This window comes from Limulus polyphemus, unplaced genomic scaffold, assembly GCF_000517525.1.
Source record: "Limulus polyphemus unplaced genomic scaffold, Limulus_polyphemus-2.1.2 Scaffold1831, whole genome shotgun sequence".
Lineage (NCBI taxonomy): Eukaryota > Metazoa > Arthropoda > Merostomata > Xiphosura > Limulidae > Limulus > Limulus polyphemus.
In genome coordinates, this window is record NW_013667441.1 from 100,346 (window position 1) to 110,304 (window position 9,959).

Consider the following 9,959-nt stretch of genomic DNA (forward strand, 5'->3'; position numbering starts at 1 on the left):
GTAAAGAACTTGTGTCGCTAAAGTTTCGTCGGAACGAAGTTACGGAAAGTTAATTAACAATCGGAGACGTAACAACACTTTTAACTACAAGGCTTTTCAGATTAATAAAGTTAAACTAAACCTATCTAGTTGGTTCTAATACCACTAACTTCGATATTTTTTATAAATAAATCATGTCGACTATAACCTAAAACAACATCTAAAAATGGTTGATATAGTTATATTATTGTAGTTATATGACGAATAATCACGTCAAATAAAGAAAAACGAAGTTATACATTTCAATAAAACTTGAGATGTATTTAGAACTGTATTAAATTTTTAAGTTTTGTGTTCTTTCACATTATTGTTAATTTTATCAACTTAGGCTGAGTATTTTAGGTTATGTGTTGATAAGTGTTATTATATATTGTTGTATTGGTTTCTATTGTTGGTCAAGAAATAAGAAGAATAATGGACAGTCCTGTCTATATGTATAACTAGCGTTCACCGATAGTCCAAACTTCGCACATAAAGTATACGTAAATGAAATTCTAGCTACTAAATTTCTTTATTTCTTCGTCGAAACATAAACTCTTTACTAACTACCTGTGTGACAATAAGAGATAAAGTGATACTCATTAACCGAATAACAAACTTATAGAGCCCAACTCCATATATATATATATATATACAGCACAAACTGTTTCCTAAGACTTTCAACTTTAGGTCCATACTCAACATGTTACATCAAACCTCCTTCTGGCTAAACAACATTTCTGGAAAGATCTAGATTACAGACATAAGCCACAAGAATGCAACTGTCGATGTAATTAAACCCCGAACAGTTGTAAATGGTTTAGGATATTTGTTAATAAACTTTTTTTCAGGATATTCCCCACCTAACCCTAAACAATTGTTAGACCTCAAAATGGATTTGTGTGTTATATATAGTAAAGCCACATTAAGTTATCTGTGGTATCCACCGCAGGGAATCGAACCACTCTTACTTAAGTAGTCTAGACTGACCACTTACCTACCCCCAGTAGCACAGTGGAATGTCTACGAAGATAGAAACTGGGTTTCGATACTTTACACAATCACTTAACTATTTCAATTACTCTGAATAGGTAGCGCTGTCTTTACATTTTATGAATACACAATTTTACAAATACAAAATATAACAACAAAAACAAATCATTTCCTACGAATCTTCCCCTAAGTAATAAATTAAGTAAATACACGAATTTTAAAATATATAGTTGGAATATTGGTTTCTGTAATGGAAATATAACAATGCTAAATGTAATACATGTACAAAGAAAACACTCAAGTTAAATGCTTAACAAAATACATGAAGCAATAAATAGAAGTTAAATCTTCTGTAAAAGTTGAAATGTGATAACCCTCAAAGAAGATTAATAATAATAATTAGACTTAAAGTTAACTCTTTTTTTTTTAAGAACTGAAAATACATTAAAATATATTATCTTGTCTACAGCCTGAAACAACACCTAGAAATGGTTGATATAGTTATATCATTGTGGCCAGTGGATAACGTAGTGAACTGTGGACTGAAAAACAACAGAAATAGAAGTTAAATCTTCTGTAAAAGTCGAAATGTGATAACCCTCGAGGAAGATTAGTAATAATAAATAGACTCAAAGAGAAAAGTGACAACATTTGTAAATATGGTAAACAAAGTAATTTACAACAACTGATGTAATTTAGTTAAAGACGTAATTTCTTACTATATTTGGAACATTTATATAGGTAGTACTAGGCATTGGTAAAATAACCAGTGGCTTATATATGACAGGTTTCTGTGCTGTATCCTATTCTTATATGTTTTGTCGGTAATGGACAAGGCTTAACTAAATAGTGTCGTTAAAATACTCTTGTACACTCTTCTTCTCAGAAACAAACACGATTAGGGTGAAAATATTTTATTGATTGAAAATACAATAAGCCTGATACTATTGTCTTATGAAGCTCAGGTTAAATTATAAGTTGAACATTATATTCAGTACTTTTAATACTGCTAGAAAGCTACACACCTGATGAACGGAGCTAGTGAAAGGTGACATTGAAAATATTATCAGCCGAGAGACAAGACCAGCCATGTTGAGCTAAGTTTCTCTTTCCCTGTGTAACTAGTTACACGTGTTTCCAGAACCATCCCGGAAGTTTCTTACATTAAACATGTCGTCGCTAACAATGATTGGTTTTAGAAAACGTAGGTGAGAAAACTAGCGAATCACAGACGAAGAAACAATGTGAAGCTTATTGTTAAGATAACTATACCGTTTTTTTATGCTTCTTATAACGCGTGCGTTGTTTTATCTCGAAAGCTGCAACAAACTTTTCTTTAGAAAATAACGATATTAACTATCGTATTTAAAAATATCCCTAAAAACATTTCACCAAAGTTTCTAAATAATTTTTGTTTCACATTATCACAGTCTGAATGTTTTATTTACACCCTTTTTTCCCACACACGTTGAACTGTAGAAACACAAAGTAGACGAATCTGGTATCCTCAGCAATCTGAGAGCCGCGGGTTTGAATCCCGTCCCACCAAACATACTCGTCCTTTCAGCCGTGGGGGCGTTATAATGTTACAGGCAATCCCACTATTCGTGGGTAAAAGAGTAACCCAAGACTTGGCGGTGGGTGGTGATAACTAATTGCCTTCCCTCTAGTCTTTCATTGCGAAATTAGGGACGGCTAGCTCAGCTAGCCCTCGTGTAGCTTTGCGCAAAATTCAAAACAAAATAAACCGAAGTGATTAATAAGACAGCTGGAACTGTTATATACCATAAAGGTTAGACAGCTAGAACTGTTATATACCATGAAGGCTAGACAGCTAGATCTGTTATATACCATGAAGGCTAGACAGCTAGAACTGTTATATACCATAAAGGCTAGACAGCTAGAACTGTTATATACCATAAAGGCTAGACAGCTAGAACTGTTATATACCATAAAGGCTAGACAGCTAGAACTATTAACTATCATAAAGGCTAGACAGCTAGAACTGTTATATGCCATGAAGGCTAGACAGCTGGAACTGTTATATACCATGAAGGCTAGACAGCTGGAACTGTTATATACCATAAAGGCTAGACAGCTAGAACTGTTATATACCATAAAGGCTAGACAGCTGGATCTGTTAACTATCATAAAGGCTAGACAGCTAGAACTGTTATATACCATAAAGGCTAGACAGCTGGATCTGTTAACTATCATAAAGGCTAGACAGCTAGAACTGTTATATACCATAAAGGCAGACAGCTGGATCTGTTAACTATCATAAAGGCTAGACAGCTAGAACTGTTATATACCATAAAGGCTAGACAGCTAGAACTGTTATATACCATAAAGGCTAGACAGCTAGAACTGTTATACACCATGAAGGCTAGACAGCTGGAACTGTGTATTAGACGGTTATAAAGAAATTTCTGGTTACAGGAAAAAAATAATATTTCTAACTTTAATGAAATCTATATAGAAGTGAAATTTATGATATAATGTTATCATGACATATTATCATTATTATTGTTCCTCATATTGATATAAAACATATTACTGGGTTTGTTCAACCTCTATAGGTATTAATAAAGGTTTGTTTGTTTGCAATTAAGCACAAAACTGCACAATGAGTTATCTGTGCTCTGCCCACCACGGGTATCGAAACCCGATTTCTAGCATTGTAAGTCCGCAGACATATCGCTGTGCCACTGGGGGGCGTCAGTAAAGGATTTTTAAACAATATCCTAAGTTCCTATCTTTGATATTGGTCTATACACAGATAATAAGTTAATATGTATGTGTCACGTTGCTTCATGTAGCTATGGAAAACTGTCATGTGTAGCGCTATAACTTTGTCACGATTTCTGTTTAATTCCAAACTTTGCGTAGCTATCGAACTTTGTCGTGATTTGCTATTTAATTCCATGCTTCTTTTAGTTATGGAACATTGCTAGGCTTTGCTGGTTAATTCTGGCTATTAAAATGTATTGAGTCTATTAATAAATATGTAAAATTAAAAAATATATATTCAAAAATAAAATTCCATAGATAAAATAACAAAAACTGAATATTAGGAAATTCACCTGGATAATGTTTCTGAAGTCAACAGTTCCGACATAAGTCTCTTGGCTTATAACGCTAAAAATCAGGTTTTGATAGCTGCGGTTGATAACCCATCTTTGTACTTTACGACAACAACAACAGCAACAGATAAGTTCCATGGTTTATAAATAAACGGAATGCTCAACTGGTACTGTTCACAACCTGCAGTATATTACAATATAAGCTGAAAAGTGTTCTGAATAGTTAGTCAGGTATGTTAAAGAGCGGGAAAGTTTCTCCCTTAAGCCTATTATTATTAAGGAAGTTTATGGAATATTTAATACTGTGGTAAATCAGTTTCTGACATAGATGGATAAAGTGGATTGACAAAGAGCTTATGTGAGTTGACAATGTTTTGGTCTGAAATGTTATCGATCTATGTAGAGCAGGGCCCTGACTTGGCCTGGTGGTTAGACGCTCAACCTGCAATTTTTTTTCTTCAGCGTACATGACCTGCCCTTTCAGCTGTTGAAGTGTTATAATGTGAAGGTCAATCCCACTACTCGCTGGTAAAAGGGTAGACCAAACGTTGGCGGTGGGTGGTGATGTCCCTGTTATCTACCACCACTAAATTAGGAGCGGCTACCTGGAGAGGAGATGGGAGCTACCAGGCAAATCTGTCCGAAAATCACCGATAATGCATCTAAGGTACCCAACAGTTGTAAGTGGCCTCGGGATTTATAAAAATTACAACACATTTATCAGTCTGTCTGTGTGTGGTATCATAGATTGTTGTGGTATCATAGATTGTTGTGAAGGGATGTTTTAACACATTTTGATGGTGATGGATTCCTTAAAGACTAAATTTAAATGCATAAAATATAGGAATAACTGTTCGAATTTGTAAGCGAATTCAGTTTTACTGTCTAATAACAGATCAAATAAATAAGGATTTCGGTGAAAAAAATGCACGAAGACGACGGTGAATGAAACAGACGTTTAATACCATACTTAACAGTGGTATCTGTTACACGTGGTACCACAGTGATAACACTGTATTGACAAACAGTTAGTGTGTTACGGCTCAAAATAGTAGAAAGAGACGACCCACATCCCATTTATACCATTAACATTTAATGCCAACATTGCCGGGTACCTTTGTTAACTTATGCTAACATTGTTGTACTGGATGATATACTATTGTACTGCGTTATTGTGAAAGGAAATGTATTTTAACTGTAATGTTGAGTAACCATGTAAACATTAAGGTGCTAAACTAGCTCATCTTATCTTTAAACTCGAAATGTAGAGTCGTAAACTTTTTGAAGGCCATAGATAGGCCTAAATAAAATGTTTTTAATTGTGTAGCAGTTTTAACGTTGAATATTATTTATGATTTTAACTTTATATTCAAGTGCCAAAATACTATAAACTTTTATATGTTTGTTGTTGTTGTTTGTTTTTTTTTGGGGGGGGGGTTCTGATACTACGCAGAGTCCAAATGTTTTGACCAAGGTTGATGACAAATTAAGATAATCTGAATAAAGAGATTTTTTATTTATAAAATGTATTGTTCATTCGCCATAAATACATCAGAGTCTATGTTTGATAAATGTGAGCTTATCATATATTATCAGCCAGAACGTATTTTACCACACAATATTTCCCTTACTTAAGTACGTTCTTATCACCTCGTGATGCAGTAGTAGTTTTGTTATCTCATTCAGTCCGTTTTCTGCTGCACCTCCTTGTCACGTGATGTTGAATTAATTACTTTTCTTAGACACATCGATGTTCTTTGTTTATTGTTACGTAACAGTTTTTTTGTTTTTGTTTTATGTTGTGCTCACCACGGGTATCGAAACCCAGTTTTTAGCATTATAATCCTTCAGACTAACCGCTGAGCCGTTGGGGGGGGGGGCGTTGTAATTCCTACCAAGATGCTACCCTGACTGATTTCCCTGTTACAGTGACGCACGGCTTGTGGTAATGCTTTTTGTTTGTCGCTAAGCGCAAAGCTACGCAATGAGTTATCTGTGTTGTGCTAATTGTTTGTCGCTAAGCCCAAAGCTACACAATGAGTTATCTGTGTTGTGCTAATTGTTTGTCGCTAAGCGCAAAGCTACGCAATGAGTTATCTGTGTTGTGCTAATTGTTTGTCGCTAAGCGCAAAGCTACGCAATGAGTTATCTGTGTTGTGTTAACCATGAATATCGATATCTGGTTTTAAGCGTTATAATCCTTCAGGCTTACCGCTGTTCCATTAGGGGGAGTTGCAATGCCTACCAAGACATTTCCTTGTTACAAGAGAAAGAGGTTCAAAGTAACAAGCTGTAATTATCTGCACAAGTAATGCATAAAGTATTCTACACGCTTATCAAAGTTCTTGGTTTTGATTTAGTCAAGTACGGTACATATTTGTACTGAGATAGCAGTTTAGAGCTGAAAAAAATAAACACGAATTCATAAATAGTAGTATATGGGCGTCTAGTAAATACAAATTTTGGATAGCTGTTTTGTTTGCTTGATTTTTTTAATTTCGCGCTAAACTACTCGAAGGTTATCTGCGCTCGGCGTCCATCAGCTCTTGGACTACTCTTGATCAAACTATTAATGAGACTGACCACAACATTATAACGCCCTCCACGACTGAAAGGGCGATCATGTTCGGTGACGGGACTCGAACCCGCAAATCACAGATAACGAGTCGAGTGCCCTAACCACAAGGCCATGTCAGGCCCAACAGATATTAGGTTATAGCCATATAGTGATCTAGCAGGTTATATTCGCGTAGAAAATATGGATTTTGAGATAGTAGGTTAGTAATCTATAGTAAATACGGTGTCTGAGAGAGTAAGTAATAACCGTATATGAATACAGTTTCCGAAAGAAAGATTAAAAACCTTTCTAATATGTATTTTTGTTTCTTCTCGATTAGCAAAATTTTAAGTTTAACATACCTTCAACATTATCAGACTAACTCTAATGAATATAAAACAAAAACGGATGCCTTAGCTTGTTATTCATATAATATAAATAATTACTACAGTTGGACCGAGTTAACGTTGGAAAAAGGGAATTGGAATTTCTGGTATAACGCCATTTTTGCCCACATGGGCTAAACTGTCAGGTCAGAGACCTTTAGGATTCAGGTATAACATCCTTATTTCAAGAATTCAATACAGAAAAGGCAGCCAGCGCGTAACATCTGCCGCCATATTGGATTTGTTCGTATACATTGAACCGTTTGGTCGATCTGTGATGTGGTTTAGGTCAGCTGGAGTGACCAGTAAAGGCTATGTTAAATTTAGACGGCTTCCTCTCACCATGACGTAGGTTGCGACTCAGGCTTAATGTAGTGTGAATCCATGCAGCCAGTTGTGAGTCACGAAATACGTAACGAAAGTCTGTCAATTCCAAGAGAGCGCTTATCACAAATGTCCTTGATCATCAAATAATCGATTTAGGTGAAAATCTTGCTAATGTTTCTTTATTATAATAAGCTGCCTTAGGTGTCACCCAGCAGTAGGGGTCTTAGAATGTATGTTGTTGTTTACTTAGTAAAAGAGCTGCACTTTAACTATCGAGGGGAATCAAACCCCGGGTTTGTGAGACCGCAAACTCACCGCTGACCCGTTGAGAACCCTTTGGAATGGAAACCATAATAGACGATCTAATGTGGTGAGAGGAACTGAAGCCTATTTGTATCAAGTATAATAAATGTATCAAGATCACTGAATAGATCATAGATCATTCTTATTTAGATTTTTTATTAACTACTTCAGTGAACATTTAAGAAATGTATCTGGCAACATAGTCAGGTTTGCTTATTATGTAAAAACACTATAAATGTCAATATGATACTCCGTGACTTGTGAATATTACTTAATTTTTTTTTGTATTTTTTTTTTTTGTAGCTTTGATCTGATGGATTTGGCGACATTAAGAGTAAATCTGGACATGCGTATTCAAAGACTGGTCTGATAGATGATTCTGGAGACGTACGTAAGCAATTGATAACAAACTTCTGACGTAGTTGATCCTCATTGGCTTAGCGGCAATTATGCATGCTTACGGTGCAAATATTCGGGTTTAGGTACCCGTAGTGGACGGAACAAAAATAGGCCAATGTGTAGCTTTGTGCTTAAAAACTGCGAAACCAAAACTAGTCTTGAATATTTGAATCATTTTCAAATTGTGTTTTTCATGTTATTACTATGAATTGATCAGGTAAGACTCTTATGATATGCGAGTCCGTAGTATTTTTCTCACGTGGCTATTTAGTTTCAGGTTTATTTACAATTTTGGTCGGTGTTTGCTGACTTCTTTTTTTTTTTTTGCAGGTGGTTTTGGTAAAACAGACTACCTGGAATTTTGATTCAATAATTCTGGTGCGTCGTTTGTTGTACATTCTTCAGTCGAGTTTACATAGTTGTTTTAGAGCAAGCCCGCGATATGTTCACCCCAGGGAATCGAACCCAGAGTTTAGAGTTGTAAGTCCGTAAACTTACCGTTGCCTCACAAAGGGGCAAAAGAAGTTGTAAGTTAATAGCTAGAACACTGTTATCTGGGAAACTCTTCTAGCTAGTAGCATCATCTGTAAACTGAGATGAAACACAGTACTTTCTGTCCAAAAGTGGCATGCTGCTTACATACATGATAAATAATATAGGGCTAATTACCATTACCTCTGTGGCACTTGGCTCAGGAGTAAGATACTCCGAGTAAGTGTCTTCCACGTTAATTCTAGCCTTCCTAGCGTCCAAAAAGTTGGTCAGTCAGCGGATAATACCCCTCTTTAGTTCCATTTATGACATTTGAAACTTGGCGCTATTATGTCATACATTATCGAAGGATTTTCCTCCATTGAGAAAGCATGCACTGTGCAATGGCTTTTAATGACATTTCTATAATTGTTTCAGTGAACCTAATTCAATTATCAATAGTTTATCTAAGTTTCATAGATGCGTTTTGAATTTTGGGTAATTTATTATCCAATTACAAATATGTGATCAGTCTATTTGTTATGTTTTCAAGACTTTTCGGTTGAATGTCGTTTTTCTAAGTACGAAACGTGTTCCGTGGCAGCATGTCTCGAACACCGAACCCTTTAATGAAAGACCCGACAAAAAAAACTGCTAGTTCACGGCAAGACATTTAAAAAGAGAACAGATAACACAATATAAAAACAATTACCCAAAAGATTTACTAAGTATAAAAAATTGTAATAACACTTGACAAATTGTACTTTTTCTTGAAGTTGTCGTTTTCAATGTGAATTTCAGAGCGCATTTTAACATGAAATATATCCAATAATATTGGTGATTTGTATACATTTATGAGTGACTTGGTGTGTCTGTGGTTCAACGGTAAATTTGAGAGCTTATGACAATATATATCTGGTTTCAATACCCTCGGTGGGCAGAGCACAAACAGCCCACTGTGTAGCCATATCTTTTACAACAAAACAAACAAACAATGAAATATTTAAAACGTGTTGACTTAAATTTACTCACATTCTTATATTAATCCGAGAAATAAAATAAATTAAATTTGATGACATGTTTAGTTTGAAAAACAAGATTATTTATCATTATTTATTGGAAAATTTGATCTTTTAAAGTGCATGTTTATGATAAACGAAGGAGATGCAAGAGTCACAACAAACATTTCAATACCCGGATATTTATAGTATTTTGGCACTTGTGTATAAAGTTAAAATCGTAAATAATATTCAACGTTAAACTGGTACACAATTAAAAACATTTTATTTAGGCCTATCTATGGCCTTCAAAAAGTTAACGACTCTACATGTTTCGACTTTACAACGTTTTTAATTGTGTACCAGTTTAACGTTGAATATTATTTACGATTTTAACTTTATACACAAGTGCCAAAATACTGTA